Genomic DNA, 11,688 nt, shown 5'->3' on the forward strand with positions numbered 1-11,688 from the left:
TATTTTTGTAATATTTAAATTCTGTCCTGAAATTCTTTTCTTCCCCCCTTTCATTGGCTTAGCCATACTTTGGCAATATGTAAATGCCAACTCGACTTCAAAATGGATTTTTCTTTTTTTTTTTAACAAATTTGAACTCAAGACTTTTGTATGTACAAATCAATGACTTTTCTTGTGCTTTAAAAGGACATTAGAACTATCACTGGCTCCTAATTTTGTTTTAATGGAGGCTGTATATAAGTTTAATGCTAACCCAGAGGACAGACCATGTTGAGTTGGGTGGGAAGAGGAGAGTGACACAGGGAAAGGAGAAGGTGAAGGCTTGTGAATACATAGCACAGAGCTATACCTTTCTTACGGATTTTTAATCTTTCAGTGGCAGAACAAGGACAGCTATTTGCTCAGCTAATGGAAGCTGAAGTGGTGCAAACACATTTTTAAGAGCAAAACAAGGTAAAGTTTTGAGCCATTCACCACTATAATGTACAATAATATATTTGTCTATAAATGGAGCTGTTGCAACTAAATACCACCCTCTTTGTAAAGTGAATAAATATACATCTCTTTTACCAAATACCTGTCCTGTGGTGTTTGTTGAGAGAGACCTTAGGTAGCTTCAGGTGGTGGTTAAAGATGAAATGCTGCTTGTAGAAGGCAGATTTCTGTTGGAGGAGGAAGGCAGCCTAAAAGGTTATGATCTGCAAAGCATCTGTTGTTCCAGACTTCTTGTCTCCCTCCCTTTTAGTTGTATCCGTTGATTTGTCCACAGCTTGGCTTGCACTGGGGTTGCAGCACTGTGTGGAAGTGCAGGGCATTGTGTCACAGACAAAACTGGAAGAGATGTTCTTGGGTTTGGAGAGCTGGAGGTAGGAGGGCAGCAGGTGGAGGCTTTCAGTCTTCAGAGGGTTTTAACTGACAGTAAATCAAAGTTAATACTGTATAAAGCTGGGCTTTATTTGTTTTCAGTTCTGAGATGCTGTGAAAATTCGTGCCAACACTTGTACATTGTCTGTACTCAAGCCACCAAACGAGGCTGAACTGATGTGTCAGTTTCTAACCAATCCTGCTGTCACTGTGTGCAGGCAGGCTTTGGCCCGAGCAAGAGAAGGGTGTGAATGGAGGGGTGTTCTCTTTCGGCTGAGTGCTGGTTGCTCAGCTTTTGAGGTGTGGAGTAACACAAGGAGCCAGCTGTGTTTCACTCCTGCAAGGTCCTACCTGTGTCTGCATCCCAGCCCTTCCAGAAGTCAAAGCCCTGGATTGAGGTGAAAGAGCAGGCAGCGTGTCCTGTTAGCACTGTTTGGGTGTGGGGAATGGTGGCATCGGGAACTTGCCACCACTGCCCCTTGTACCTGTAAGGTTGGCACAGCCTCTGTCCATCATTCCTATGCACCAGAAACTGTTCCAGGAGTGGAGCTGGGAGAGAACCTGGCAGCAGGAAGAGCAGGGGGATCTTAAGAGCATTTTGTTCATTCTTGGTTCTCATGGACATTGAGATTCTGCAAATCTGTTTCAGTGACAGCCAGCTGGTGGCAGGGGGTGAGTTCTGTAGGTAGGACAGCCAAGTCGCCCTGACCTCAGCCCTCAAGCAGCTGCTCTGTGTAACAGTGTGGCTGTGGCAGCTGCAAGCAATTGGGCTCCTGGATCAGAAGTTGCCCTCACCTGAGAGCTGATAACTGACAATGCTGTGCAGTTTCTTATCCTTAAAACTTTATCTGCAAAGCCAAGGAAGGTCTTAGCCAGTCGAGGACTAAACTGTGTGTCCTCCTTTGTCTAGAGAAAGAGACTGGAAATGGGATAGGTCCTCCCTTCTAATCTAATCCTGGTAGTTTGGGAGCAATGAAGAGAATGAGGAGGACAGACAGCTGCTCATTTGGAGCAGTGGAGGTTGGATGAGAATTTGTGAGAAGCCCCCGTGCGTGTCCAGTGCAAACCTCTGCAGTTAAGCAGCCAAGAAATCAATAGGCTGGAAACCCTCAGGTGTAACTTTTGGTTTTATTTGTCCAGCTATTATCGTGTCTCATAGGTGTGTGTTTAATGTCTGTCCAGGCACCCCTGCACGGCCCCTGGGATTTTTGTTTGGTGTGTTTCATGCGGTGACCTTCCCAGTTACAGAGATAGATAAAATTGACTGTGGTAAGGAGCAATACCAGAGATGGCCAGCGGGTGCCAGACCAGCTCCACAAAATTCCTTGCATCACGGGGCAGCAGGAGCAGCCCGTGACTCGCCTTGGAGGACGGCGTAAGCGCATCGTTACTAAATGCACCCTGCTGTAAGGTGGGGTGGTTCACGCTCTTGCTTGTCTTGCTTCTAAGTCCTGCTTCCGAAGGGACTTAGTACCCCACCAGCACGTGGGTCATCTCCTTTTAGTCCCACTGTCTTTTAGGAGAAGTGTATCTTGGTGTTGATGTAAGATGGCTCTTAGCTCAGAAGTGGGGTATTTTGCTCTCCTGAAAGCTTGAAGTTTAAATGAGATTTCAATTCAACTTGGAAATAGTATATTTGTGGAAGGACAAAATGCATTTTGAGCAGACTAACAGTCTGATGCACAGAAAAGGGAGAGGGTGACATGAATGAGAAGGGAGGGGAAAATTGAAGAAATGTTGTAGGGTTTTGGCAGTTTTTATTGGCGAGAGGCTGATGCATTTTAACAGAATTTAAGTTGATCTTTTCTTTAGAATTGTTTGGTTCTAAAGCACCTTTGATATTTTATCTCTTTTAGGTACTCACAAGAGAATCCCCAGTTATGTCAGTTTGGGCTCTTGGTGTTTCTGTTGCCGCAAATTTTGTTTTTAAATTAAAATCCATTGAATTCATCCATCTTGAATTCAGACTTCAACCGGAACATTTTGTTTCTCTCTCAGTCCTGTCCAGGAGAGCTGCTGAGGCGTGGTACAGCGGGCAGCAGTGGGAATGAAATCCTGCTCCAGAGCCACTCAGCAGATGTTCTGAAGTGCTCTGGGAAGCAGTGGTGGTCCCGGGACTAGTCATAGTCCAGGATTTAAAGAGAGATGTGTTGCTAGCAGTGCTGCAATCCAAACTATTTTGAAAAGGTGACCAAATTCCGAATTGCTTCTGTTTTTTGGCCAGGCAGTTAAATATCTTAAATACCCTTCAAAGAGGGAATATAAGTACTAGGGATTGGAAGAAACAAAATGACCATCAGGGCAGGTTTTTCTTCTTGTCTTTCAGTCCACAGCTCCAAGTTGTTGCTTGCTTTGCAAAATGGAGGACATGCAGAGGACACAAACCTGCTGTAGTATTCCTGTTCCATCCGCACTGCCTGGCACCTGTTCCCAGGCCTTGGTGGGCCATCACACGGACAAGTCTCAGCATGTGCTCCTTTCAGTGTGACCTTTGGCCCTTTGTCTCACCCTGCATGGGTCTGTGTTCTCTGTGGGAAAGGATGCTGCCATGTTCTGGAAATGATGGAATGGCAGGGAAAAAAGACAGACCTTCATGTTCACTTTATATGTAAGGCAGAGATAGCATTTCTGGAGTTTAAGTGCACTCAGGAACCATGAAGAATGCCATCCAACCCTTGTGAGAAGATGTCTGTGGAAATGGGAGTTAAATAAGCATGCTCTGTGTTTCCCAATTAGTTGGCAGAGTGTGTTTCTCTGGTGCAGGAAGCTTTGCTGGTGTGAGCAGAATCTCATCTTTCACTGATTCCTTTTTTAAGTGTACCTTGAGTTTCCATGGCTTCAAAAAGCACTTCCCAAGAGAACCAAATTCTTACTCCTCTCAGCATCACTTTATTTGTCATACCTTCTGTTGGTTATCACCTCTCACTTGCCAGGGCCAAACAAACAGAGCTATTTGAGAAAACCAGCATTTAATGCTGATTTGTATGCTAGTGCTCTATTATCTTGGTGAGAGAGAAGGGGTTGGAGGCTTTCACCTGCTCCAGCTGTCTGAACTGCAGCATTCTGCACTTCTGTACTCTCAAAGGTTTTAATGGCTGATTTCACAGGGAACAATTCTAGCTCAGTATGCGAAGGGTGGAAAAGCTGACAGAGTGCTTGGGAGCTGTGTGTGTGTTTGCAAGAAATCCGTGTTCAATAGAGATGGTGGGGAAACAAAACTGAGCCACTGTGCAAGTTCAACTTGGATGTGTGCCTCGAGGGAAGAGCTCAAGTGCAGCCCTGTACTTTCCTTTCAGAAATACCAATTCAGCTGCAAGCAATGAGAGGCCTTAGAACAGCTGTAGCTCTCTTCCTGTGCTTTCCAGACCCTGCCAAAGGTGGCCTCCAGGAGTTATCAGAATGTTTTATGCTGGTGCCTCTTGCCTTTGTATTTGAGTTATCGTGTAGCAACCAGAGTGGGCTGTGTGAAGTCTGGTCCCCCTGTGTTTCTCCTGGAGCTTACATGGAGATGCTCCATTGTTGATCTCCCCTAGTCAATCCAGTGGAGCAATGTCACCTATGGTGGTTGACCCTGGCCAGCTACAGGCTGCCCACCCAGCTGCTCTCTTGCTGCTCTTGCTCCTCAATGGGACAGCAGGAGAGGAAGAAGGAAAAAAGCTCATGGGCTGAGGTAAAGACAGGGAGATCGCATCCCAATTCCCACTGGAACTGTGGCAGGACTGGCCCTGACCAGCCTGGGCCCCTCCTTACAGAGGCCCTGCTGTGCCACCTATCTCTGCCTGTGGAGGGTGGACCTGGTTGTGCAGCTGTCACTTCCAGCTGCCAGCACTGTGCATGAAGCCTGAGCAGGTATTTATAAATCAGCTCCTGGGGACATGGCTGAGGAAGGCTGTGCAAGCTGGGGTTCTGCTGCAGGGATTGCTGCTGTAATGAACACGGTAGCTGCTCCTATTTCTGTATTATTTATCACCCCAGGGCCTTTGAGAGCTTTGCAAAGCTTCCAGTCATCATTTGTATTTTCAGGTGGCGATAGTGCCCTGTCAGAAACTAAAGTTCACTTACTCAAAATCTGACCTGCAGAGGTCCTAAACATTTTTTCTGGCCGTTAGATTTATATTTCTCTGCAGGACAGGCAATGAATTGGCAGCAAATCTAGCGCAGCTTCTGCAGACTTCCACTTTTCATGCCCTTTTTGGCTTTGTTCACTTTTGGACAGAGGGAGTGAATGCAGTTGGGAAACATGGTGTTTTCTGTCAGGTCAGTCAGCCAAACCATCACAGGGTTTCATCAGCCAGCTCCAATGTGTTGCATGTTCACATCTGGAGGCTCCTTTTTTGTCTTCCTCCCTGTAAGCACTACAGTTTGCTGCAGAGACAGACTATTATTATTCGTTTACCTCTTTGTAGCCTCTGGCTCACCCAAGGCAGATGCTGCCAGCTGGCTGGTACTGACTGGAAAATAGGCATTTGTCCTGCACTGGGTCCTCTGGGCACCATGGTGTGGGGCTCTGAGCACCAGGGCAGATGCAAGACTGCTCTGCAGGCATGAGCCCATGAACACTTAGGCTCTTTAGGAACTTAGCTCCTGTGGAGTTAGGTAACACCTTCTAGGCTGGGTGAATGGAGGCTTTAAATATGTGAGGGATGCCTGAATGGTGGACCTAGGCCCTGAAAAAGACAGAGGTGCTTAACTGCTGTAAAGAGCAGAGAATAACTGCTGACCTGTGGGAACTGTTATATTTTAAGGTTTCTACAGATCTAAGAACAGTACTGGGACTTGAGTGGAATAAATAGAAGAGTAATAAAATGGACAGTTAAATTGGTCACTTTGGAGGACATGCTCATGCTTACGCATGTTGACCCTGTACCTCGTGCTCCCAAGGCTTGTTACTCATCATGAAACATCACAGTACAAAACTCACATCCTGTGTTAGACCTGAGTGAAACTGCTTCAGATCATTGAGAATTCTGCTGTCAGGAACAGGACAAAATACTTTGGATGCTCACTTGTAGCTGTCCTGGATTTCTGCAGCCATTTATGAAAACCTGCTGTAGGCAGAGTCTCTGGAGCTGGTTTGGGCCTTTATGAAAGATTTGTGGAACAGTATGCAGGGCTCTCCTAGCAGAAAAATGCTGGCCAGCGATCATATTTTAGTAGTCCCCTGGGATGGCTTCACACAGGAACAGCTCCAAGGCTGCTGAGAGGAAGGCACAGAGGAAGACAGCCTTCATATTTTTGAGGGAAATTCTCTGACAACAAACCAACCTGAGCTGTCAAACAGCTGGCCTGATGTTTCGAGACATGGGCCAAAGGGGAAACCTTTCAGTGTGTTTGGTCAAGGCCGGGCTATGCTCGAGGCAAAGGTGTGTCAGTGTACTCGGCTCCTTCTCTCCTCATGGTGTCCGGCAGGCACCGGAGCCCAGAGCTCCCGTCGAAACCATCACAGCACTCGGTGGGAGCAAACTTGTGTCCAGTCCTCACCCAGAGCTCTGGTGTCCAGCACTGCACCTCCTTGGAATGAGGAATTGTTGCAGTGCTCTTGGAAGGAGCTAAGGAGGTTTGGCCTTCAGATCAGCTCCTTGCTAGCTCCTGATTTGCTGCCCTGGGTAAGCTGCTGCCTGTGGCAACACTTGGTTCACAGCTGACAGCCCTGCTCTGCTGTCGGGCAGCCATTGCAGGAGCTTTTGCTGGGGACATTGAACCTTTCAGATCTTCCCAAGGAGAGCTAAGGACGGAACTTGTCAAAAGAGCATTGCTTGGGTGATGCTTTTAACATTAAATCTTTTCTCTGTGCTCATTGCCTCTCACAGTAAATATTTGAGGAAGCAAGTTTGCTGCTTCTGAAATTTCTCAAATCTATCAGTTTTCCCGTAACAGAGCACAATTTGGGATGTGTAATCTCAATTCATTGTGCAGAAAAATACAGGAGCACTTCTTGTGAGCTGTGTGTCTAACCTAAGTGACCTTGCCACCAAGAACTTAGAAAAGTGGGGAGAGATAGAATCAGTGGCACAAGGATCTGCAGTGGGATTCTCCCGCAGGCCTGAGGTCTCTGCTTTGATTTACTGGGTGCTAATGATCCTGGAAAGAAGCTGGGAATTCCAGAGCATTAATTTCCGTTTGATGAAACCAGCAGAAGGGTGACAAGGAGTTCAGTTCCTGTCTACTGAAACATCACCGGGGCCTGGAGCTGTTCAAGTGCAGCTGTGTTTGGTTTTCCCTCTTCAGAAAGTCATTCTGTAACACCTTTCTTCACTCAGCAGTGAATGACTGCCACTGGCCTCCTCTGTACCAAGAACGGCCCCAGCTTGTTTTCCATGCTCCGATCAGCACAGGCAGCAGAAGGTGAATCCTGCACACCCAGGGCTCCCCCAGGCTGCAGGCATATTGCTCTGCCACAGTCATTCCAGCTGCAGTGGTTTCACTGTGAGTGAGAAAGGGGTGGTTCTACATAGCTTTACTTTTGGTGTTTTCTGTATCACTTAGCTGGCCTCAGTTAGGCTCTCTGTGCTGAATTTAGGCAATTAAGCCTTTGAGCACCATGAAGGGAGGTGCCATAAGTAATGTCCTTCCTGGTGACGCTGTATAGCAAGCTAGTTTGGAGGTAGAACTGCTTGGGAGAGGAAAAAACTGGAGGCATGTGGAAGCTGGCTTTGTGTTACAGGTAAGCCAATGGCAGAGGCAGCTACAGGATACACTGGTTTCTGCTATTTAACTTTCATTTGGGCATTTTTAATACCTTAGGCAATGGGACATGGTCCTCTTCATTCAAGAGGGGATCTTACCCAGCTAAGAATTGCCATTGACATATTTTCTAGCTATTACTCCTATGAAATGAGACCTAGGAAGATAGACCTGGCTCCCTGCTTTATGTACTAGTCCCACTCACAATGGGTCCCACAGAGAGCTTTGGCTGGAACTCAGGGGAACTGGAGAGCTTATCACCTTTGGAGAAAGGGGCAGGCAACTCAGGAGGACTCTACGGATGTCATGAGGTTATGCAGGGACAAAATTAGAAGGGCCAAAGCCCAAGTTTAATCTGACTCCAGCAGGGAAATCACAGAATGATTTAGATTGGAAAGGACTTTAAAGATCCTCCAATTCCAAAACCCTGGCTGTGGGCAGGGACACCTTCCACTAGACTGGGTTGCTCAAGGCCCCATCCAACCTGGCCTTGAATGCTTCCAGGCTTGGGGCATCCACATCTTCTCTTGGTAACTTGTTCCCAGTGCTTCAGCAGCCTCACAGTAAAGAATTTCTTCCTAGAAACTTGCAAAAGAGAGTAAAAATATTTCTGTAAATACATCAGCAACAAAAGGAGGGCTGAGGGTCATCTCTTGTCTTTTATTGGATTGAGGGGGAAACATAGAACAAAGATGAGGAAATGACTTAAGTACTTAATGCTTTCTGTGCACCAGTCTTTAAAAGTAAGATCACTTGTTCTTCAGGTACCCAGCCCCAGGAGCTGGAAGACAGGGAGAGGAGCAGAATGAAGCGCCCCTAATCCAAGGGGAAATGCTTAGTGACTTGCTATGCCACTTAGACACAAGCAAGTCTACGGGTCCGGATGTGATCCACTTGGGAGTACTGAGGGAGCTGGTGGATGTGCTCATCAAGCCACTTTGAATCATTGCTCATCAGTCCTGGTTAACTGGGGAGGTCCCGAGTGACTGAAGTTAGCAAATGGGACACCCATTGACAAGAAGGGTCAGAAGGAGGATCTGAGGAACTACAGGGTTGTCAGTCTGAACCCAGTGCCAGGGAAGGTTGTGGAGCAGATCACTTTGAGTGCCATCCCACAGCACATGCAGGACAACCCAGGCAGCAGAACCAGCCCACGTGGGTTTATGAAAGGCAGGTCCTGCTGGGCCAAGCTGGTCTTCCATGACAAGGTGACTCTCTCAGTGGATGAGGGAAAGGCTGAGGGTATTGCCTACCCAAACTTTAGTAAAGGCTTTGACACAGTTTCCCTCAGTACTCTCTGGGAAGAGCTGGCTGCTCTTGGCTTGGATGAGTGTACTCTTCCCTGGGTAAAAACCGTCAGGATGGGCGGGCCCAGGGAGTGGTGGAATTAAATGGAATTAGATCCAGCTGGTGGCTGGTGTACTAGTTTGAAAACAAACTAGTGGGAGACACCAAGTCAGAATAACAATTTAATAGGGAAATAAAAGGAGGGGGGAAAAAAAATAAAGGCGGATAACACTGGGTTAAACTGACAGAGTCAGGATACAACCTGGCACCCTGTTAGTCAGGGTGGTGGTAGCAGTCTGGTAGAATGGTGGCTGCAGTCCTCCTGAAGCAGCGATCCTGTAGAAAAAGGGTCTGCTCTTCCTCAGAAGGTCCAGTGGTGGCTGTGTAGCTCCTGTCCTCTGGAAATCCAGTGGAAAGGCGGAGCATCTCACAATGGGGTAATGAGTCATGAGGCCAAGTGTTGATTAGGCTCATTAACAGAAGATAGTCCGGAGGGAGTTATCTCTGAGTCAGGCGGCAGGACAATGATGGGCCATTAACAGAAAGATAGTCTGGGGGGAGGAGGCAAGGAAACACTGCCCCACCTGATTTCAACAGCTCCTGAGGATGGTAATAGAATACACTGCAACCCAGGACAGCTGGTCACAAGTGGTGTTCCCCAGGGCTCAGCACTGGGGCCAGTCGTGTTTCATATCTTTATCAATGATCTGGAGGAGAGGATCAAGGGCATCTCAGCCAGTTTGCAGACGACGCCAAGCTGGGTGGGAGTGTTGATCTGCTGGAGGGTAGGCAGTCTCTACAGAGACATCTGGCCAGGCTGGATCATGGGCTGAGGTCAGTGGTATGAGGTTCAACAAGGTGAAGTGTCCCGTCCTGCACTTGGGACACAACAACCCCATGGAAGGCTACAGGCCGGGGGCAGAGTGGCTGGAAAGCTGCCCAGCAGAGAAGGACCTGAGGGTGCTGCTTGGCAGTGGCTGAACGTGAGCCAGCGTGTGCCCAGGTGGCCAAGAAGGCCAATGGCATCCCGTCCTGGGATATGCTTTAGTGGTGGCCTTGGCAGTGTTAGCGGGCTCAGGTTATTGGGGGAACTCTGTGAGCTTAAAGGTCTTTCCCAATGGAAACAGTTCTGTGATTCTAAACCTCCATTCCTTGTTTTGAAGGATGCAGTCCCAAACAGACCTGCATTTGTGTTTTTAAGGAATTTAGCATCTGCCTTTCCTTGAAAGTAAGAGGAATCAGGGTTTAAATGCTCTCAAAACATTTTTATTCCTTGATCTTAAGCTGTGTGTTTGAATTGAGGAGATTTTGTACAGAAAGGTTGGACCAGAGGATAAATGCAGGCAATTTAGCTGCAATGGCACTTGTTTCATCTGCTTTTCTGCTTCCTTTCCCCATGGGGGGCAGATTTGGGAGTATTTGTCTTGTGCTTTGAGTTCTGGCCCAGACTTGCTCATGGATGTGCTGTAAAATCTTATCTACCCCTTTCTACTGACAAAATCTTGCAGACTGGTGGGAATTGCTAGAGACAAGGCTTATAAAGCAGTCCCCAGTATGATTAGCCCTGTGTCCCTGCTTAAATCCAGGCCTGCTTGTATTAAAAAGGAGCAAACTCTTCTAACCTCCCTGCCTTTTATTTGTAGCTCTTGGGGCAAGTCCTGTGCGCCACTCCAACTCTTTGTTATCAAATGTGTGATGTTGCTGCTGTAGCAGCAGCCTGAGTTCAGTGGGAACAACTCCAAAGCACTGTCCTGGGTCCCACAGCAGTGGGCAAGGTCAGAGACTTGCCTCTGCTGCGGCTTCCTCCATTCTGCCTACAGCAATCTGCCTCCAACATGTGGACTGTCGGGGTACCTCCCCCCCACCATGTAGCCCTGGGAGAGGGGCCCTGGGGTGGAGGCACAGGGTTTCCCTGTCCCTGGTCAGCCTCGTTCCCCATTGGTTGTTTCGTGTTTCCCTGTGTGGGCAGAAGGACCCTCGGGTCCCGTGACTGTAACAGTTCCTCGGCAGATCCCGGCCATGCGGCTGGAGAAATAAACATCTCTGAAACATCTAACAAGAATCAGCCTATATATATTTCCTTTCTACGGCCCTCCTTGTTTGATAAATCGTGTTACAGTATCCCCACTGTAGCAAATGGTAGAGAATGCGGGCAAGACACCGATCCCTAAGGACAGAAAATTCGTGAGTAAAAACCACTCTAGATCTCTCTCTTCTCACCTTGGTTTGGATATTCTCTCTGGACTATGGAAGAATTGTGGGAATTGTGGCTCTCTGAGCCACAGAAAAAAATGTATCTAGAAGTTAAAGGAATCCTTGAACAACAAGACAAGAAAGTATTGGAACCGGGAGATCTAGAACATTTTTTTTGCTGGCTTTTCAAAAATTTCTTCTATATTTCTCGAGACTTACTTTTTGATATTGAACCTCCTGGAACTAGTCAAGAGTGGTTTTGGCACGAGATCTGGGATAAGATAAGGGATCAAACAAAACATGGACTAGCGACAGAAGCTCTCCGTGGATTAATTGTAATCAGTGAAGCTCTTGAAGAGCATTTGTATGGTCCTATTACCCCTAGAGCAGAGGATGGCCATAATCCCATGGCCGAGACAGCGCGGCCGCCATCCCAGGAGCGCGTGACTGCAGCCGTGCCGGTGGAGGTGCCTGCGCTGGATGTGTGTGACCCCCTCAGGAGAGCGCTCCTTATCGTGGACCCCATCCTTGTCTCGGGGTTCCTGGCTGCTCGACCGTGAGTGAGGGAGCGACGCCACAGGTGCTGCAGGTGCCGTGGGCCACGAGCAGCCAGGAACCGGGGGTCGGCGTGGAAGCCCGCTCTGAGCACATGCCTTGGAG

This window comes from Corvus brachyrhynchos, unplaced genomic scaffold (genome assembly GCF_000691975.1).
Source record: "Corvus brachyrhynchos isolate BGI_N302 unplaced genomic scaffold, ASM69197v1 scaffold101, whole genome shotgun sequence".
Taxonomy (NCBI): domain Eukaryota; kingdom Metazoa; phylum Chordata; class Aves; order Passeriformes; family Corvidae; genus Corvus; species Corvus brachyrhynchos.